Genomic DNA, 23,101 nt, shown 5'->3' with positions numbered 1-23,101 from the left:
TATTCAAGTAACTGATCTTTTGAGCGAAAATGCCAAGCTGAAGATTCAAGTTTCTGATCATGAAAAGGACAAGACTTTGAAGACTAAGCAAATTTCTAATCTCCAAGCTCATTTTAATCTCCTTACTTCAAGCTACTTTGATTTGAAGAAATAGCTAGAAGAGGAACTTGGTGACAAGTTCAAGACATCCGCTGATGAGTCAAGGATCAATTTGCATATTCAAGCTCACCCCATTGTGTCATCATCTGCTCAGTCATCTCGTGTTGTAGATCGATTTGTCGAGGAGCCAGTTCAAGCTTCGAGTGTTGTGGCTTTAAAACGTGCTAGACTGGTCGAATCTGCTGAGAGAGGTCAACTTTTGTTTAAAAGGAGCTCGGATCAAAATGCTCTTGGGGATCAGCCTAACATCACTGTTACAAATATTGGAGATAATTGCTTTAGAGATGTATATGGTGATGGGTCAGGGATCATCTCATGGGGATTTCACGACACCTTAAATATGTGGATCGTGAGACGGAAGAGTGGCAACACAGAATTGTATAAAGATGCTCATGACTTCCATTCCTGGACCAGGGTTGACCTTTTAGAGTTATCAAAGGCTCCTTTTGCAAATCCTTCTCAAAATCCCAAGGCTACACAATTCAAACATTTCTTGGAAGATCAAGTGCTTAAGGGTTTTCCTTCAATGAAGACTGCAGAGTCGATTATTAAGTTATACCCAAGTGTGCTTGATCCCAAGACAAATCAACCTATTCGATTTGTGATATGGCCTGCTACCGATCAAGTAAAGTAGACTCCTATTCTTCAGAATTATCCATATGGATCTTTACGGTTCATGCTGTACTGGGTTTTTGATGAAACTACAGCCTCTGCTGTCATAAACCTTGAAAATGGATGCATTAGTTTATATGACAAAAGAGACTTGCTTCAGTTTGGTAAATGGGATATACATCAGCTGAACCTTCATCAAATCAAGGTTGCAGAAGATATTTTTGAGCCAGCTGCCAAAGAATATACGTCTATGGTTGCCGATATCATTAGCAAACAGATGTGGAACGGGGAAATGGGGAAGTCAGATGTGATGGTGGTCGACAAAAATTGAGTTCAAGCTAGCACCAAATCAAGGGGGAGATTGAAGGGTCCAGTTAGTGGTTTGGTCGAGGCTTTCAATTGTAATAGTTCTTTTGAGTCTCTATTGTGGTTTAGTAGATGTTTACGACTTTGTAGTGAGTTTACGTCCGTAAACCTGTTTACGGCAGTAAACCCAGTTTTCGGCTCAAGTCCCCTATAAATAGAGGTTGTGTAGGTTATTATTGGTTTTTGATCCTAGAGAGTTCACGGTCACTGTAAACAAGTTGTACCCGACGTTTTTCAATTATAAAGCGTGTGCAAGCTTGTTTCTATTCTACTTCTACTCAACTCTTATTCTCTTTGATTGTTTGATTGTTTGATCACTGGTAAGATCCGTTTTCAAGACCTTACAATCTACATATGAGTACACCCTGCATACTCACTGGATATGGGTTTTCGTTATATGGGCCTCGGTTTGGGCCAATCCATGGACTTTGTTATTATGGGCCATAATGGGCCATTAGAACTTAATTATTGGGCTAAGGCATGTTGGGCTTAACGGAAGGCCCATGTGAGGAGTTTGGCCCAATTTAGAAAATTGGGCCATAAATAGGCAATTAGTGGGCTTAGAAAGGCTATATAGAATTGGACCATTGATGTTATGGATTTGGGCCTAGGTTATGGTTTGAATTAGATCAAGGGTCAAATGGTCATTTTACCCTAAGAATGATTATTGAGTTTTGAATAAGTGTTATTTTCTACTGATAGCTCAGGGAGCCGTCAGAGCAGCCGCTAGAGATTTATTACCGTGAGATTCTGCATTCAGATTTGTGAGGTGAGTTTCCTCCTGTATGAACGGGTCGAAGGCACCAATGTCGGCCCGCATATGTATGCTAGTATGTTCCGAACCAAGGTTTGATTTCGGGCGGTGCGCGAGGAATGTTTGTATGCTTGCTGTCCTTGTGATTCTTACATGTGTCTGTATTGTATGTTTGTGGATTACGGTCTGATGTCGAGCAATGCCCGAGGAATGTTTATATGGTTCCGGATTTCGGTCTGATGCTGGGCGGGGCCCGAGGAATGTTTATATGTTTATGTTATGTGATTATTTATGAGTATTTGTTGATATTTTTATATGTATACTGAGCTTTGCTCGATACCGGGTAGGGCCTAATGCCGGATTCTGTCCGATGTTAGGCGGGGCATGATGAAGCGGGTGGGGCCCATGATATGTTATTATGTGTTTATGTGTATGGTATGTGGTAGTTTGGGGAGAATCATTAAGATTCATGCTTACAATTTTCAGTTTTGGTTTCAGGTACTTCCGGTAGTAAGGGGAAGAGCTCGGGATGACTGCATTGCACACACCATGATGTTAGCCTGGGATGTTACTCTGATATAGATTTGACATGTGTTTTGATATGGATATACTAATTTTGATGTTTTGAGATAATATGGTTCCTGTTTTGAATAATGATTTTTGGTAACTATGGTTTATTTATTGATTTAAAAATTAAATTTTTGGTCATGATTTTTGGGTTGTTTCAAGTTGGTATCAGAGCCTTGGTTTGAGCGATTTGGGCATGCTCTCGGGTGTGTCTTAATTCAAACTAAGGACTTGGTATACAATTTTTCAAAAGAAAACCATTTTTATAAAAAAGGATTTTGAAAAGAGAAAAAGGGTGTGGTGCATGCAATCATCCGAGCTCAAGTAAGTTCTCCCAAATTACCCATACATGTTTGTTATGATATGATATGATTATGAGAACTACATGCTAGATTAGGGCTAAGGATCTAGGAAGGATGCCTCGTATGCTTGCTGTATGTGTATAAGAAATGCATGTTAGATTAGGGTTAAGGATCTAGGAAGGAGGTCTTATATGCCTACTGTATGAGCTTATTGAACTACATGCTAGTATTGATTAGTCAATGATATGCTAACCTGTCACACCCCAAAACCAAGAACGACGGAAACTTTCCGGGGTAGAGGACGTCATGTACAGTATCACAACAGTGTAAAGTAGTAAACAAGCAACAACATCATCCATTTCATTAAAAGTAAAGTTTTAATACATGTGTGTTCTTTCAATGTAATAAGACACCAAAATATACAATCAAAATAAAAGACGAGTCTTGTCTGTGCTCCGTCTTCTCAAAACCTGACCATCGTACCTGTCTACTGGTGACTTGAGAATACAAGTTATTTTGAAAGCGAGTATCAGCCTAAAGCTGGTGAATTCATAAGTATTTAAGTGTCATTGTCTTGTTTTGGAAAGCTGTTATGAATGCCATGTAAATCTTTTATGAAACAGTTGATATAAGTATGAAAACCCTAGAAAATCCCTTATTTCCTACTAGTATGAAATGTAGTCTTCTACCAAGACTCGAATGTTTTGTAAGTAAAAATGATAGTTTTTCCTTCCTTTTTGACTATTACTAACAGTACTTAGTCTAACTCATCGTTTATGTGAATGTATCACAAAATAAAGTAATAGGAATAATGTAATCATGTAATTGTTATCCTTTTGTATTAGGATTAACACGACATCGTGATTAGCGAAATGTATAACCTTTGAACATCCGTAGATTGTCCAATTTTCCTCTATAGCTACAGCAGGTTTAAGGAAGGGTTAGTCCCGTAAAGGTACACCTAGTATAAGTAATAACCGTAGGCATCCGTAGATGTTCATTTACCTCTGTAGCGAACAGTAGGCCAAAGGAATGGTTAGTCCCGTAAAGGTACCCCTAATATAAGTAATAACCGTAGGCATCCGTAGATGTTTATCTACCACTATTGCTAACAGGTGGGTTTCGGAATGGTTAGTCCTGTCTAGATATCCCGTTGAACTGGGATAGGCAGGACAATTTACACAGAAGGTACTAATAAATCATCCTAGTGAATCAAGGTACAAGTATCCATGTAAGTGTATACAGGTAAATGTATCTACGTAAAGGTACTCATGTAAGGTATTCATGTAAGCGTATTCATGTAAGCGTATTCATGTAACATGTAATGTATAGTATAGACTCATGAATGAACTGACTCTGATGTAATTCCTTGTAATAGGAATAATGTTTTGTATCTTCTAATTATCCTTATAATAGTTAATTGGAAGGTAATTGGTTGTCCAAGCAGGTTTATACACCCTTGCTACACAGAGTGTGGGAAACTGAATGAAGGATGAAAACTATAACATCAATACATATATAAGAACATAAGTGTATAGATATAGTTTTGTTCAAGAAGGTAAAAATGGTTTTGTAAGACATCTAAGAGTTTTGAACAATAATAAACAATGACTTGATGTCATTTTAATAAACATTTCAAAACTAATACTTTTGTTATCAAGGTATTTTAAGATAAAAAATCATTTCACGCATCACATTTTGAAGTATGTGAATTGTTGGATTTTGAGCAATCTAACACTTCCTAAGTGTGCATGCAAACCTAATAAACCTTGGATCTATGTTTGTCTAATACATGCAAAATAATAATTTCTCCAAGGTTCATAACCTATCTAACATGACATGGGGTACTTTTAAACATAAAAGAATTAGATGAGATTACATACCTTTTGATGATGAGTTCAATTCCTAAGGAGTTTGAGGGCCAAGCACCAATAGTGTGAATGCCTCAAATGGAATCAAAAATCACCACAAACTCTTGGAAAACTTAGAGAGAGTGTATACACACTTATAAAATCGGTCACACACAAACACACACACTAGTGCCACTAGTGGCTATTTCATGCAACATAAGCATGCTTATATAGTGTACATGATTAGGGTGAAACCCTAATAACCCATGACTTTTCCTTTCCAAGGATCCATGGGTTAAAAACTCCATGGATCATCCATGGACTTCCATATAAGCCTAGCCCATTAACAAATGAGTGTTAGCCCACACTATATAATACCAATAGCCCACAATCTAATTAGTCTTCCTTTTAATCTCTAAATTAATTCATAATTAATTTAAGACTAAGACTAATTAAATAACATGACTTCATATTAATATATTATAACTTATAATATATTAATAAACATATGTGTATAACTCTCATAAAATTATCCATAAATAATTTGGATGAAATGCAACCCAAATGGACCATGCCGGGTTGGGTCAAGTATATACCAAATAAGTTATGGACTTAGACACCTTATCCAACAGACTCCCACTTGGATAATTCTAATAACTATATTTGCGTATGTTACTTTAGGAACCAACCAGCAATCGTAGCTCTCGAAAACTCTGTTGAACTATGAAGCGCCATTTTAGATAAGTGATCGTATAATCCTCTGTTCTCATGATATCAGCCGGACAAATACATGGAACAACGTCGTACTTATTGTCCAGCAGTTTGTTTCCCGATTTCCGATTTGTTTGACAAAGAACTTAATCGAACACATCAATTTAGTTCTGACCGGCCGGTACATAGGTCACAACAAAATCATCGAGGGGCCTAGATATCGCTTCTATTTCTAGAAGGAACAGATAAACTTCGACTCATATGCTTGTTCTACTACTTGTTGAATTGTACACAAAGGCACGTTTTATAACATCAAGTTACTGATGCGTTTATGTGCAATCAATGCACAACCAACTCATAGGTAACAACTCATATCTCTAGGTTTGAAGATTTATGTGATATTACCGTCTCCCGATCACTCGAGATAAATTCCATGAAGTGATACAAGTGAGCGTGGGTTTAATCCAATACTCATAACTTATGAGCACTCATGAATGTTGTAGCAACCATTGCTATGACTAAACCCATTTAGCCATCTACAAACTCGATTCATGACAGTCTTGATTCATACCTACTTCCAACATATGAACGACTGTGGAGTGTTTAAATAACTTAGTCATTTGGAAAGAATAACCTATCTATTCTGGAAGTCAAAACATGCAAAGTGAAACACAATAATAATCGAATCCAATATGGTCTCAGAACCCTTTTGAATATAAATAGAACCACTTTTTATTTATCACCATATTGATTACACATTATTCATTGTATAATGTTTCAAACAATCAACTTAAGATTTGAATAAAAAACAACAGTCGTCCCATGCTCCTAGCATGTACACTTTGTTTTTCTAAACAATAGTTATGTCATACTCCAAGTATGCACACTATGTTTGTCTATGATCCTTACATTGTGATGTAGATCAATTGAACATGATTCCAATGATGCTCATTTCACAATCCCAAATCCTTATTGTAAATGTGAGAATCCCCGATCATTTACCAAAAAATCTGTTAGATTTTAAACTTTTATGCAATGTTCCTCTTGTAATGATTATGCACAAAGTCACCAAAACCTTGTCACCAGTCATTACAGAGTATTCCAAAGAAGGTCAACCTCTATGGAACGGAAGTCTCATATTCAAAGTACATTGCTTTGAACATCCTTCTTGCATTAAGGTTTTCTAATCTTACATAGATTGAATAACTTCCACCTATGGAGACATTTCCATAGTCCCATTTTGACTATCACTTCCGAACAAGAGTTACTTCTTTTCAGAATATGTCAATATGGTCCTTTCCGACAACTTACATCATACTTCCAACTTTCCCTGAGCAACCAATCTTTGGCGAACCTCAGATTTGTCCTCGACAATTGCTTAATCACTTTAGTCATATCCAGTTCTAGACTTTTCCCTTCTCAATGCCTTAAGCATTTGGAAATTTTAGAAAAGATGAATATTATAGCACATGCAATCGATCCTATATCCGAAGCATATGGGACACGATTCATGATGTTTGACATAAAGACATGATACTAGACAAGTCTTTTTCTACAATATTTTTTTATTTGCCATGTTTTCAAAATTTAACTATGAAGAGGGATGCCGTAATCATAATCAAATTTTGAAAACGGAATATATATATAGAATTTCTTCAAGTTGAACCATTCCAACATAAAATTCATATATATATATATATATATATATATATATATATATATATATATATATATATATATATATATATATATATTCTTGACTAAAGATGATTAAAATCTCAATCTAAGCTTTAGAATTGAAATGAAGTATAATTTCCTCTCCCTTAATTATAGCAAAACAACTTTTCAACCCCTGCAACTTCACGAATTGAAACTTTGTTTTCTATAATTAACATTGCTAACTTGCAACACTAAATGTAATAATCATGCTCCCACTAACATGATGATTATCAGCATAACACTTATGCTCCCACTAGCTCTGACATATTTCTAGAAATTTGCTGGACTTCTGAAATTTAGATTCATACATCCTTTCTTAGATAGCTCACATGTGTGTCTAAACAATTTTCAGGACTATGAAAAGGGATGCCGTAATCATAGTCTCAATTGCTTAGGCATTTGCCATTTCTCACAAGTCCATGTTAGTGTGCCGGTTAACCACACGCGCTCCACTAACGACTTTAAAAAATGCAAATAACACAATTGATATCTACGTAAAATCTACTTAGTGAAAGCGTTTCCTCACCATCATTTTCATGAATCGGAGAGAAACCTTATGACACTTAGATTTTATAGTGTATGAGTTCCTATCCATGTGAATTTGTCAAAACCATAATCACAAGATAAGGTTAGTGACAAATTCAGCCTTACATGGATTAAACTTGTTCAATCTTAGTTTCTTGTCACCTTGGTAGCACAAGGCCCACCAATGCTTCCAAGTTGAACTCTGATAACTCACATGCAACTTCAACTTATTTGAAGTAGGTACAGAAATAAGAATTATGTCAACACGATAGGTTGCAAACCTTAAGTCGTGTGCTAGTGATAAATTACAGGTTTTACTCTTGATTAAATCTTGAAACTCTTTCAGGATCTTTAAGGCTCCCACTGTCCCCTTGACATATAAGTTTCCCCAGTCAAGAACCATTCCTTGACAAAAAAAATATTCAAGGGATAGTGCAGATTCTTATCAAGACTAACACTTCACACAATTGGTCTTAGTTGGTCTTTGTCTCATCCAAGACATCACAACTTACCAATCTCAAATGTACAAGAGTAGAAAACATTTTACTCTTACATTTGACTAGTGTTAATAAATCTTCCTTTATGTCACTCAAGGTTACAATCTTGGAGTATGACTCTAAGAATTGTTTTGGAACGAAGTATGACTCATCTTCTCGATCTTAACCAATCCAACAATTCATGACCTCTCTTCTTAGCCATAACAATGCACTAAGACGTCCGTAGAGTATGAATTTGTGATATGGTTTCATAATCATTAAGATGATCATGAAATACGATACTAAAGTACTCTCCCATCCTTTCAGATTTGAGAAACTTTTATCTTTCTGCCTAATTTGATTCTTCTCATTTGTTTTGTCATACCTTGTAACCTTTCCAATGTTACAAAATTATACTTAACCTCATAAGTATAATCATATTTACTAATCTTTAGTAAATCATGACAAATCAATCTTTGTGGTGGACCTTAACCAGCGCACACCTAGTGTACCTAATTCCTTAGTCCTTCAATTGACTCACATATACATGTGATCAAAGAATTAGTCTTAATTTTCAAAGATGAAAATTCCCATTCATCATACAATACAACTTGTATGATTCCAAGTTTCTGTCCAACTGAAACTTGGGTGATGAAAACTTTCTTCATTCGGTAAATTCAGACACTACCACAAATGAAAGAATCAAATCCACTTTCCAATATTGCTATTACTGGAAACATATAAGCAACAATTTTCCACTGATGCCATTGTAAGGATATTTTTAAAATAAATAAAATTAAAACCCTTTTTTTTCTTTTATTTTAAAACTTTGCGGAAAAACTTATCCTTACAATCCACATGAAAACCTTGTTGTTATCTATTCATAAGCAATATATTATAACTCAACAACTCAAAATTCTGATTACCGAACCATGCGATCGAAACCCACCTTCGCAATCAGAATCAACATATACTTACTTTAAGCTTCCTATCTTTTCTTTGATTCTTAAAACATCAGCATGTGACCCATTCACATTATGTAATAAGAATCTCCAAATAGGAACTTAATAGAGTTAGAGAGTGGAGTTTACCCGAAGTAGAGTCAAACCTCTTGACTTGATCAACCTTATGACCTTTCAGGTGAATAGGGCAGCTTCGCAACCAATGCCCCTTCCTTTGGCAACAAAACACATGGACCCTTTGGTAATGGCACATGAGACTATCTCAGAATTTGTCTTTCTCTTTACTATTTGGTCAACTAAGTTGACTATAGCCGATCCCTTTCCATTGGGAAGAGAAATCTTTTTCTAGATATCCAATGCTACCATTGTCAATGTCCATTTAAGACTTGGGAAGTTGTTCTTTTAATCAAATTTTCTTTACTGGTGTTCCAAATCATTGCTGATTCCACAACACCAAGCAAATAGATAACATTATTAAGGGTCATGTCATAGTCTGTCTCATAGTAGTCCCAAAGAGACTCACTATGTTACTAAGAAAGTGACTGAACATCCAACTTTCACGAGACTTTGACACCCAACTCTCCCGGCTTGTCAATATGTGACTTTATCTCCAAGATGAAAGGCACACATAGACTATGCTTGCCAATAGGGATTGAGTGACTTTAAACTTTTCAAGAACTTGTGGGTGAGGGAGAATAATTGGAGGAGGTGGAGGAAGTGAAGCATGATGTTGAGGGACACCATCTTCAAGAGATTTGGGAAGATCATAGTTGTCTGAACCAGACATCTATAATGGGAGAAAATCAAGTTAGTTGATTCAAAATCCTTAATATAACACCCAATATGAAATATTAAGGCTAGGACCCAACACAATATTTTATAATTTGGAAGAGGGATGCCGTAATAAAATATTTGAAGGTAGGCAAATGACGATTCACCAATTTCCGCCATGAAAAACGAAATAATTTATTAGGTTTTAATTGGATTTGAAATTCCTAGATCTTTTGAGATTCATTGAACTTTTCAATGGCATGTTTCAATCTTGAGTGTGCCCTCTCAAATTTTGTGACTGAGATGCCGAGGATCACAAAACAAGGTGTGAATAACCATACCAATTCACTTGGTACCCTTAATATTATCACCTAATCAATGTGCCGGTTAACCACACACGCTCCATTGATCTATGACAAACATTAAGTCACCCTTCGTGATCCTTACTAGTCCAAGTTAGTGTGCCGATTAACCACACACGCTCCACCAACGACTTGGTAAGGTACAAAGTGTGAATTCCATGGGCTAGCACCAAATTCACATTTTTCCTAAAGTAACTAAGATTGGGAATTAAATAAAACATTTAGTTACTTTATAGTATTCATTATACTTTTAATGAGAATTTAAAGTCATTATCCTACCCGTTCGGCTAACGACCCTCCACCGATCAAGCAAGCGGTGGGTGAGAGTGGACACCCATTAAGTCGCCATTTTATAGGCAACAACCTTATACCCACCTTATAGACCGACTTCGTGAATGAGGCATACTAACGGTAAAAAGACTTGTTCTTATACATATATATAATAATTAACCATTAATCTTATAATAGTATAAGGGTAGAATTTTAACTTTTAAAACTTCTAGGGTATGGAATTAAAGTTTGTGTGAGACTTTACAAATTCCAAAACTTGAGGGCAAGTTTTGAATAATTCATAAACTTTTGATTTCATAACTTATGAATTAAAGGTTCATAAAATGAAGACTCTTCATTTTATGTAACTTATGTGTTTTTAATGTGTGTTAAAGAAAAGTGACATTTGGATATCCATAACTTGAGGACAAATTATGGACTCCATTAAAACACATAAATGATCAAGAATTAATCCTAAACAATTCAGCAAATAATTCCTATCATCTTCTAAATTCATAAGAACATGAACATGAATATCAAAGTTTCAAGAATTTTATGAACACATACAAAGCATGAAATTTTGATATATGCTATTGTAAATGGATTAGAACAACCATTACACCAACTAAAACAAGTTTTAAAACACCAAAATAGTTTAGGATAAAGTTTCTAGTCCATTTCCAGCAGCAAAAGTCGAAAATCTGTATTCTGAACCTTCTACTCGCCGAGTGCACGAACCTACTCGGCGAGTAGGATGAATTTTGCCTTGGACTCGGCGATTCCATCATGCAGACAGTAAAAATTTCAACTTTTTTCACTATTTTGCATCAAGTATCAAACAAGCAAGCCTAGGCTCTGATACCACTGTTGGGTTTTGAGCAATCTAACACTTCCTAAGTGTGCATGCAACCCTAATAAACCTTGGATCTATGTTTGTCTAATACATGCAAAATAATAATTTCTCCAAGGTTCATAACCTATCTAACATGGCATGGGGTACTTTTAAACATAAAAGAATTAGATGAGATTACATACCTTTTGATGATGAGTTCAATTCCTAAGGAGTTTGAGGGCCAATCACCAATAGTGTGAATGCCTCAAATGGATTCACAAATCACCACAAACTCTTGGAAAACTTAGAGAGAGTGTATACACACTTATAAAATCGGTCACACAAAAACACACACACTAGTGCCACTAGTGGCTATTTCATGCAACATAAGCATGCTTATATAGTGTACATGATTAGGGTGAAACCCTAATAACCCATGACTTTTCCTTTCCAAGGATCCATGGGTTAAAAACTCCATGGATCATCCATGGACTTCCATATAAGCCTAGCCCATTAACAAATGAGTGTTAGCCCACACTATATAATACCAATAGCCCACAATCTAATTAGTCTTCCTTTTAATCTCTAAATTAATTCATAATTAATTTAAGACTAAGACTAATTAAATAACATGACTTCATATTAATATATTATAACTTATAATATATTAATAAACATATGTGTATAAATCTCATAAAATTATCCATAAATAATTTGGATGAAATGCAACTCAAATGGACCATGCCGGGTCGGGTCAAGTATATACCAAATAAGTTATGGACTTAGACACCTTATCCAACATGAATAACTACTAGATGAAAACACAGTTATAAAATACATATGAGTGATTTAATAACATATTGTTTTCTACCTATATTCCCCCCATTAAAGCATTTAAAATCATTTAAAACATTGATTAAGGGGTATGAACTCACCTGTAGATGGTGGTTTGGATGAACTGAATGATGTAGGATAGCTAGGTGACAAGTGAAGACTTTTTCACACTTAATGATCCTAGTTAACATATAATCACACATACATGTATCCAATTAGACTTTAAACCACTAATTGACAACGTTAAGACATCCTAAGGAATGTAAAACACCTTATACAAGTGCTACAAGTCATAAGGATTGCACCTAGGTGCTAAAGGACCTTGCTATTGTGTTTGGGGATCAAGGGTAAGCTCCCTTGGCGTTTACGGTTTTCATGACCTTGACCTAATGAGTTTACGGTCGTAAACTCCTCACTTTTTGACCATAAGTTGTTTTGAGGTTTTTCAAGTCCTTTGAAGCATTTCTACTTGATGGTTAGGCCTTTGGAAGAGATTAGGGCATCATTACACCTTTGAGGAGTTTACGGCCTCATGGTCATTTCCCTTTGGGTTTACTACCTTAAACCCATATGGAAATTGGTATTTCTATGTTCTCAAGTCCTTAACTCATCTAGGTAATTGTCTAGGTTAGTTTTTAGGGCTAAGGAATAACCATTGGACTTTTATGGGACATTTATGCACTTTTTGGGGTGTTTACGGTTTTGGGAGATCCCCAAACCGTAAACACATAAAAATGTAAGTATTTGGCGCTTTTTGTGTGATAAACTCATCAAGGATGAATCTAGACAAGTCCCTAAGGCATGGTGAAGTATCTAGGCACCTTAAGGCACCGCTTTGCACCATATTTGGTGTTTACGGTTTTGGGACCCTCCCAAAACCGTGAACACCTTGATCTTGGTGTTCTTGGGACTTTTCTTTGATGTTAATATGTAATACAAGCTTATTAAGACTCAAGGATGGAAGTACTTACTATAAGGAAGGTTGAAATATGCTAAAAGTCCAAGAACACTTAGTGTGTGTTCTTGGTGTTTTTGGAAATCTAATCAAAACACAAAAATGAATGGATGAATAGATGCACAAACACTCGATTAAGTGTTATATCAACTTGGAATGGCTAGAACACTTACAAGTTTGAAGATCTTGATTTAATTCTAGGATGATACTTGAGAGGTTTTTGAGTTTACTCTTTTGGTGTTTAGGGAGTAAACATAAAGTGACTAGCTTTTGGGGAGTAAACTCATGCTTATGCATGAGTTCACGGTTTTTGGGTGATTTTTCGACCCAAACTTAAAAGTTTGGCCGCGAACTTCTAAGACACGAGGTGTTTTCAGTTTAGAAATTTTGAGACCCGAGACGGCCCATCCGCTCACCCGTTCGTTTAAAGATAAATTATTAAAATAATCAAATGAACTTATTTTTCCCAAAAACAAGTAAAAGTGAACTTGACTTGTAATATGAAGCGATTGACTTTTAGGGTTTGACCGAATGAAAATTTCGGGTAGTCACATAACCTTATTAGGATATGTTTGATTTTGTTTACTCAATGCTCGAATACTACTTGCTTTGTGATTTTAGGAGTTATATCTATCTTTAAATAACAAGTAAACGAATATGTTAAGTTACATATTATGAGGACTAAGTAATTTAGAAGGTTAGGTTTAGCCCTATTTCGCAGCTCTCGTCTGAGTCTAATCGTTGTATGAGAAACCTCTCATTCGAAGAATTATCTGGTCTTAGTGATATGTAATGGTATTCACCAGCTAGTTAGGGAAAGATAGCAAGGAATTCTTATGCACCTGATGACAGAGAATGGGTCAGAGATTACCTTAGGGCAAGCCTAGGATGAGATTAGCATGAAAAGCAGTAGTAGTGAAAGGGACTTGGGGGAGTCAAGGAAGTTCTTGAGGAAAGTACGGATAGATGTGGATGGTAGTATGGGCCCGTACTACTGAAAGTAGAGGATCTGTACTCGAATCAAGGAAGGATAAGATGAACACAAGGAACTTGTAGTATGTGAGATCCCTCAAGTTATGATGAGTATTCTGATGATTTTTATGGTGTATGTTCATTATGGTGACGCTACACACTAGGCTAGTTGGCAGCTCTTGCGCATGCAAAGGACCAGGATCGGGATTTGGAGTCGGAAAACTCGATGACCAGATGAAGGAGTTCATCTCATCTGAGATCATGCACAATATCATTGACCAGACTCCTGTGATCTTCAGTAAGGTCAAGGAGGGCATTTTGGAGATTTTGGATGAGAGACTGGGTGCATTCCGCACTGAGATGGCGGCCATGATGAGGGCGCGCATGATGACATTCAATGAAATCAGAGGGGCCACAAGAGGTCCCAGTGAAATCAGAGGGGCCACAAGAGGTCCCAGTGCCCGATTTTAGCAGCAGCAGGACAGGTGGCGACACCCGCTCCTACTACACTGAGGATTACCGATGGCCGTCAGAGCCGGACAGAGGCGCCTACGGCGAGGAGCAGGGCTTTTCAGCTGACTTCGTAGGAGGCACGTGCAACTCCTGATGTTGTGATGGATATGTATCTTCTCCTTATCTGTTTATTTACATTGATTATTTCTTATGTTTATGTGTTTTATTATAGGATCGTTCCTTGTGAACGGTATATCTTCTGTGGTATTATTTGATTTAGGGGCTACCTTATCTTTTGTATCGCTCGCGTTGAGCAAGCGATTTGTTGGAGCTCCAGGAGAGATGGACTGTCCACTGGATGTAGAGATAGCGGATGATAGGACCATTTGGGATGTGAGGGTACACCGAGGATGTACACTACAGTTGTTTGATGAGCAGATTTCTATGGATTTAGTCCCTATTCCCCTGCGAGGGAATAAGGTTATCGTGGGTATGGAATGGTTAACCCCAATGGGGAAGTGATCGACTGCGAGCAACATCTAGTACAAGTTAGGACCCCAAGTGGGGGAGGGTTGGTGATTCACGACGAGAGGCCGCAACATGGGCCGACTTTGTGTTCAACAGTGAGAGCTAAGCACTACCTTCAGTAGGGTTGCACATGTTATGTCGCCTATGTTATGGATACCTATGAAAAGGGTAAAGCGACGGTGGATGATATACCGATCGTACGGGAGTACCCGAATGTGTTCCCGGAGGATTTGCCTGGGGTACCTTCGGAGAGGCAGGTAGAGTTCAGGATTGATTTAGTTCTTGGTGCGGCTCTGATAGCCAAGGCACCATATCGGTTGGCTCCTCCTGAGATGCAGGAGTTATCTACATAGCTGCAAGAGCTGTTAGACAAGGAATTTATCAGGCTGAGCGGTTCGCCATGAGGAGCTCCGATTCTTTTTGTGAAGAAGAATGACGGGTCACTCAGATGTGTATAGTTTACCGGGAGTTGAATAAGGTAACGATGAAGAACCGTTATCCCCTCCCGAGGATGGATGACTTATTTGACCAACTTCTGGGTGCAACTTGGTTCTCCAAGATTGATCGGCAATCGGGTTATCACCAGACGAGTCAAGGACGACGATGTGCATAAGAGCCTTTCGGACGCGTTATGGTCATTACGAGTTTGTGGTGATGCCGTTTGGGCTCACCAATGCTCCTGCTGCATTCATGGATCTCATGAACCGTGTATGCAGACCAATGTTGTACCAGTCGGTGATCGTATTCATCGATGATATATTGGTTTACTCCAAGACTTAGGAGCAGCACGAGGAGCACCTAAGGGAGGTGCTGGATACACTGAAGAAGGAGAGACTTTTTTCAAAGTTCTCCAAGTGTGAGTTTTAGTTGTGCGAGGTGCAGTTTCTGGTGCACCTTGTCAACCAGAAGGGTATTCTGGTCGATCTGGCCAAGGTAGAGGCCGTGATGCAGTGGGAGGTTCCGAGGTCTCCATCTGAGATTTGAAGTTTTCTTGGTCTAGCGGGTTATTATTGGAGATTCATCCAGGATTTCTCCAAGATCGCTGTTCCTCTGACCCGACTAACCAAGAAGTCGGTGACATTTTGTTGGGGGTCTAAGCTGCATGCAGCTTTCGAGACTCTCAGACAGCAATTGTGCGAGGCACCGATTTTGACCTTGCTGGAGGGTGTTGACGATTTTGTGGGTTACTGTGACGCTTCGATCATGGGTATGAGTGTGGTACTGATGCAGCGGGGTCACATGATTGCGTATGCATCAAGGCAACTGAAGCCTCATGAGGCGAACTATCCAACGCATGATTTGGAGCTGTTGGTTGTGGTTTTCGCCCTCAAGATTTGGCAACACTTCCTGTAGAGGGTTCTTTGTACGATTTACACGGACCACAAGAGCTTGAGGTACCTGATGGATCAGCCGAATCTGAACATGTGACAGCGTCGTTGGTTGGACATTGTAAAGGATTACAATTATGAGATCCTTTATCACCCGTGGAAGGCCAATGTGGTGGCCGATGCTCTTGGCCGCAGGGCAGTAGAGACTCCGATTCAAGACATATGTCTGAGGATGACGGTGATTAGTTCGTTGCTGGAACGGATCTGGGAGGTGTAGGTAGAGGGTATGAAGGAGGAGCATCGGAAGTGTGATCATAGGCCAAGTGGTCTCATTCGATTATGAAAATTGTGGTTTGTTGACCCTGCATCGGAGGGTCTAGGTTCCTTACTGGGGTGGAGTGCGCCAGGTTCTTATGAAGTAGGCGCACAAGTCGAGATTCTCTATTCACCCCGGGGCGAAGAAGATGTACCAGGATCTTCGCCTTGATTATTGGTGGCCCTGCATGAAGTGAGACATAGCATGGTATGTGGAGCGGTGCTTGACTTGCAGGAAAGTCAAGGCTGAACACCAACGGACTCACAGCAAGATGCAACTGTTGGATATTCCCGTGTGGAAATGGGAAGATATCACTATGGATTTCATCACAAAGCTTCCCAGGACCGCTCGTGGAGTGGATTCAATTTGGGTTATTGTGGATCAGTTGATCAAGAGTGCTTATTTCATCCCGATCTAGGAGAGTATATCGGCTGAGAAGCTAGCCGAGATCTATGTACACGAGGTGGTGGCACATCATAGAGTGCCGATGTCGGTTGTGTCAGACCGAGATGTGCATTTCACTTCGAGGTTTTGGAAGCGATTTCATGAAGAGATGGGTACTCGTCTTCACATCAGTACACCTTTTCACCCTTAGACGAATGGGCATAGTGAGAGGACGATTCAGACTCTAGAGGACATGTTGTGTGCGTGGGTGTTAGATTTTGGAGGGAGTTGGGATACGTATCTTCCATTAGCGGAATTTTCGTATAACAACAACTATCATGCTAGCATAGATCGACCTCCCTTCGAGATGCTCTATGGGAGGAAGTGTAGAACCCCAATCTGTTGGGCTGAGGTCGGCCAAAGAGTCATGGGGAGTACTGATGCAACACTCTAATTCAGGTATTCCTCTTTAGACCCTTGAAAAGGAAAAGATGGCATAAAAGGTCCCTTAGTATGCGGGGAGTACTCCAGGAGTACGCTTAGCATACTAAGGACGCATGATCGCAGAAAGTGGCTGCGTACGCAGGGCGTGTGCGACAGAGGGCTAAAATCCTAATTCTCAGACCTGACACCTATTTAAACACCCTTATGCCTCTTGGACTAATCCATAGTCAACCTCCCTAGTATTATTTTGCCCTTCTACACCAGAGATACCTTGTGAGAGTGTTTTGAGCTTAAGGAGTGTATTTTTGGCCATTTTAGTGTCCATTCAAGAAGAAGGAGTTGCTAAACAAGCTTGGATTGGCATTGGCCTTCAAGAATCTGCATCTAGTTCATCTTGAAGAGCTTCTGGAGGTATAAAGCTTTGATCTTGCCATCTTATTCATTAGATCTAGATAGGGTTTTCTATTTTGTCCCTTTAGTTGGTTTTGGACTTTCTCTTAAGAGTTGAGCAACTCCAGAGGTTGAAATGGTTAGATCTAAACTTTATGAGCATGCTACATGCATAAAGGTGATAGCTTAAAGAGTATCTAGATTCCATGCATGGGTTTGAAGCTTCCTATGAAGTCCTAATGTGAAGAATGAAGTTTTTAAGTCCCATATAGCATGCAAGGGCATAAAGTTGCCAACTTTATGCCTTAGGACGTCTTAATGAGCTCAGATCTGATATTGGATGTTAGAACATCGAGTGTTATGTACTTAATGGAAGAAAGTGCTTAATCTGTTTGGATGTTGGGCATAAGTTAGAGCACGCCGCGCGTACAACTCAGGGAATCAGTACGCTGCGTGTGTTAGGGTGGTACGCAAGGCGTACGCACCTCAGATGGGTTGGACTTGTTTTGGGCTTGTAAGCTTTTGGGACTTAATTAGCCATTAGGCCTGGTCACATTTTGGAGTTGGTAGGCCAACTTATCTGTTTTGGCCCATAGATACTATGGTTGGGCTTTATTGGGCCATGAGGTTTATTAATGATTTTGGACATAAACTTTGGGCCCATTAGCAAAGGAAGACTTTTTGGGCCATTGTGAAAGGACTTTTGGGTTCTTCAATTGGGTTGTGTTCAGTCCTAACCTTGGGTAATGTTATTATTTTTCAGCACGGGTGGTTACGGACTGTTAGGAGAGCAGCTTTCAGATTCGGCAGACAAAGGTGAGTCTTCTCACCATATCAATGGGTCTAAGGCACCAAGGCTGACCCATTTTATGATATGTGGATTGTCGATTGATTATGCGTTATGTTAGTATGACATTTGCATGGAAGACCCCATAGGGGTTCTCATGGCAGTAGACTGAGACCACATGGGGGTTCCCATGGCATTTGTTATAAGACCTTGGAGGGTTTCCATGGTATCCTAGTATATTTGCATGATTTAGTTTGTATGATATTTGCTTGGTAGTGAGGACCATGTGGGGGTTCCCATGGTAGGAAGACCATGTGGGGGATCCTATGGCAGGTAGTTAAGACCATGTAGGGGTTCTAGTGGCACTAGGTGTAAGACCCTGGAGGGTTTCCATGGCATCCATATATGTTGTATGCATGGCTTATGTGATATATGTAGCTTTTATAGCTAATATGATATGTTTTATGTGGATTGTGTGTGGGGTATGCTTTGGGGGACTCACTAAGCATTAGCTTACAGTTTGTGGATTTGTTTCAGGTACACCTGAGCCCAAGGGCAAGGGCAAGGCTTGATGGTGCGGCGTGCACTCTCTCTCACGCATTTTTATGGGACACTCTGATGATTTGAAATGAAATTGTATTTGTTATGAATTTTGAAAACAATTGTATTTGGGATCTCATGGTTTGTGGAAAGTATTTTGGTTAATCAAAAAGGAAAATTTTATTTTGAAAATTAGGTCGTTACAACTGAGGTGGTACTCAAGACCATAGAGAAGATCCACCAGGTACGAAGCGGGCTCTAGACTGCTCAGAGTCGGCAGAAAAACTATGCTGACAAGTGCCGTTCAGACCTAGAGTTTCAGGTAGGGGATATGGTCCTACTAAAGGTGTCACCTTGGAAAGATGTCACATGGTTCAGGAAGCGGGGCAAGCTGGGTCCCAGGTACATCGGTCCATTCAAGATTTTGGCTCGGGTGGACCAGGTTGCGTATCGGCTGGATCTGCCAGCCGAGCTTAGTCAGATCCATAGTACTTTTCATGTCTCCCAACTGCGGAAGTGCTTAGTGGATGACTCCGCAGTTGTGCCTTTAGAGGATATTCAGATGGATGACAGCCTGAACTACATCGAGAGACCAGTAGCCATTCTTGACAGGAAGACAAATGAGCTGAGGAACAAGAGGGTAAAGCTGGTAAAGGTGCAGTGGCTGCACTGCAAGGGGTCTGAGTGGACTTGGGAGCCCGAGGAGGAGATGAGGGAGAACTATCTGGAGTTGTTCAAGGCAGTGGACTTCGAGGACGAAGTTTGATTCAAGTGGGGGAGAATTGTAACATCTGTGGTTCGAGGTAATGCTAAATTATTTAATTTTTGTAATTAATTGTTGCATTATGAAAGTAATGCTGGACTATTTGAGTTGGGCCGTTAGTGAGTGGGCCGATTGAGGATGTACGCTGGGCGTACGCGGGACGTAGTGGCAACATTGGATGCGGGGGGTTGATGTGCGTACGCACAACGTATGCGAGCCGACCCAAAACCCTAATTTTTGGGTTTAAGTCATATAAATACATCATTATGTACCAAACCCTAGACTCCTTACCAACTCTCAAACTCATAAACCCTAGAAAGCCTAACATTCCTCATCCTTGTGTGTGATTTTTGATCTTGTGAAGCCCATTTTGGTGGTATGGAGCTTGGAAAGAGAAAGAAGAAGTTGGTGAAGAAGAACTTGTGTAGCTTGAGCTCACGGATCTGAGATATCATCATCATTTAGTACTAATTTGAGGTAAAAAGCTCACAACTTTCCTCATGTATGCTTAGATCTATGGTAATGGTGTTTTGGACCTTTTTGGTCCCAAGAATGGATTTTTATCGTCCAAATCCGTTTCTAGACTTAGGGTTGCCACCCTTAGTGCTATATGAGTCCCAAGGACATAAAAGTTACCATCTTGAAGGTCTTATTGTGGCCATGCATGATTTTTAGTCATTTTTGTGGAAGTTGGTTGCCATATTTCAGGTTTAGGTCCATTTGGTGGTTTGCAAGCCACCAAGTAATTAACTTTATGGGATAAGACACTTTATTGGACTCAGATCTGTGTTTGAAGCTTAAGGTCTTAAGGGATTAAATCTTTTTGGAGTTTACGGCTTAACAAGTTAGTACGCTGGGCATACAAGACCGTACGCGCAACGTACAAGCCATGCAAGCTGTACGCTTAACATATAGAGGAGTACGCCTCGCTTACTCACTGGATATGGGTTTTCGTCATTTGGGCCTCGGTTTGGACCGACCCATGGACTTTGTTATTATGAGCCATAATGGGCCATCAAAAGTCAGTTATTGGGCTAAGTCATGTTGGGCTTAAGGGAAGGCCCATTTGAGGAGTTGGGCCCAATTTAGAAAATTGGGCCATTAGTGGGCTTGGAAAGGCTATATAGAATTAGACCAATGATGTTATGGATTTGGGACTAGGTTATGGTCTGAATTAGATTAGGGGTAAAAGGATTATTGAGTTTTGACTAAGTGTTATCTTCTACTGATAACTCGGCGAGTCGTCAAAGCAGCCGCTAGATATTTATTACCGTGAGATTCTGCATTCAAATTTGCGAGGTGAGTTTCCTCTTATATGAACGAGTCGAAGGCACCAATATTGGCTCGTATATGTATGACAGTATGTTCCGGACCAAGGTCCGATGTTGGGAGGTGCTTGAGGAATGTTTGTATGCTTGATGTATTCGTGATTCTTGCATGTGTCTGTATTGTATGTTTCCGGATTACGGTCCGATTTTGGGTAATGCCCGATAAATGTTTGTATGCTTCCAGATTTCGGTCCGATGCCAAGCGGAGCCCGAGGAATGTTTATATGTTTATTTTATGTGATTATTTATGAGCATTTGTCGATATGTTTATATGTATACTAAGCTTTGCTCGATGTCGGGGGGGGGGGGGGGGGATGCCAGAATCTATCCGATGCCGGGCGGGGCCCATGATATGTTATTATGTGTTTATATGTGTGGTATGTGGTAAATCTAGGTAGTTTTACAAAAACAAAAGTACAATGTTATATTTGTTAAATCTTCTACTTCTTAAAAAATGAAAGTACAATGTTATATTTGTGTACAATTTAAAAAACATGATAATACAATGCTATATTTCGGTAGATTTTCAAAGGAAATGAAAATGCAAAGGTAAATCATGATAGTAAAAATAGTACAATGCTATATTTGAATAGATTTTCAAAAAAGATGAAAATGCAATCCTATATTAGGGTAGTTTTTAAAAAAATAAAAGTATAAAACAATAAGGTATATTTTCAGAAAAAGATGAAAAGAAATGCTTTACCTTTGTAGTTTTAAAAAATTGTTTTCTTGTTTTAAAAGAATAAAAAGTACATTGCTATATTTGGGTAGATTTCCAAAAAAATGAAAATGCAATGCTGTATGATGATAGTTTTGAAAAAAATGAAGATAAAATGCTAAATTTGGAAAGATTTTCCAAAATAAAATTAAGCTATAATGCTATATCAATATAGTTGAAATAAAATCAAAGTATAATGTTATATTATGGTAGATTAAAAAAATGATGATGCAATTCTATGTCGGTGTAGTTTAAAAAAAATGAAAGTAAAATACTGTATTTTATAGATTTTCTGAAAAAAGTCAAAATGGAATGGTATATGAAGGTAATTTTGAGAGTACGATGTTATATTTGTGTATTTTTGTTTTCAAAATAAAAAATCAAAATGAAAAGGCTAAGTGTTGGTAGTTTTAAAAAGAGATGAATATAGAAAAAAACATATTAAATTTCCAAGAAATATTACCCGCAAAGCCATGAAATCATCAGGGAAATCACATGGAACAAATTCCCTATAGAGATGAAGCTCTTAATAACATGGGCTCTGCAGACAGATTAGACCATTCCAAAGCATGTTCAATAATTTAAATCAACAAGGACCCCAAATAAAACATAAAAAATTGTTTTATGTAAATGTTTATTATTATTTTTCCAAATCTCCAAGAAATGAAAGTAGGATTCTATAAGAGGGAGCCTTTATATATCATTTCATTTTGAAAATTTTAGCCAGTTATAGAAATCCGATCCAAATAGAAAGTATGTTCATTTTTATAATTGGTAATAAAGTAATTTAAAAGAAATGAAAGTAGGATGCTATAATTGAAATATCTGATCATGCTACTTCTATTAGAGAAGTCCTCATAGACATATTGTCTTTTTAGCCATGCTTTTTTCTTCAGATTACATATGAATCGAAAAAACTGACAATGTTATATGATTAATGCATGTTAGAATTTTTATATGTGTCTGAAATAGCACCAAGTAGCAACAAATAACAACCTAGTTTGATATGTTTCCCTCAAGCATTGGTTTTTTAAAAATTTGGCAAATTATGACAATGTACTTTTATTTTTTCCTCATTAGGACATTGTAATTTGTAAAATCCAATCAATTACAGTAGTGACAA

This window comes from Lactuca serriola, chromosome 2 (assembly GCF_051521515.1).
Source record: "Lactuca serriola cultivar US96UC23 chromosome 2, Lser_US96UC23_V15, whole genome shotgun sequence".
NCBI lineage: Eukaryota > Viridiplantae > Streptophyta > Magnoliopsida > Asterales > Asteraceae > Lactuca > Lactuca serriola.
The sequence above is the reverse complement of the archived record's forward strand: the minus strand, read 5'-3'. Positions refer to the sequence as shown.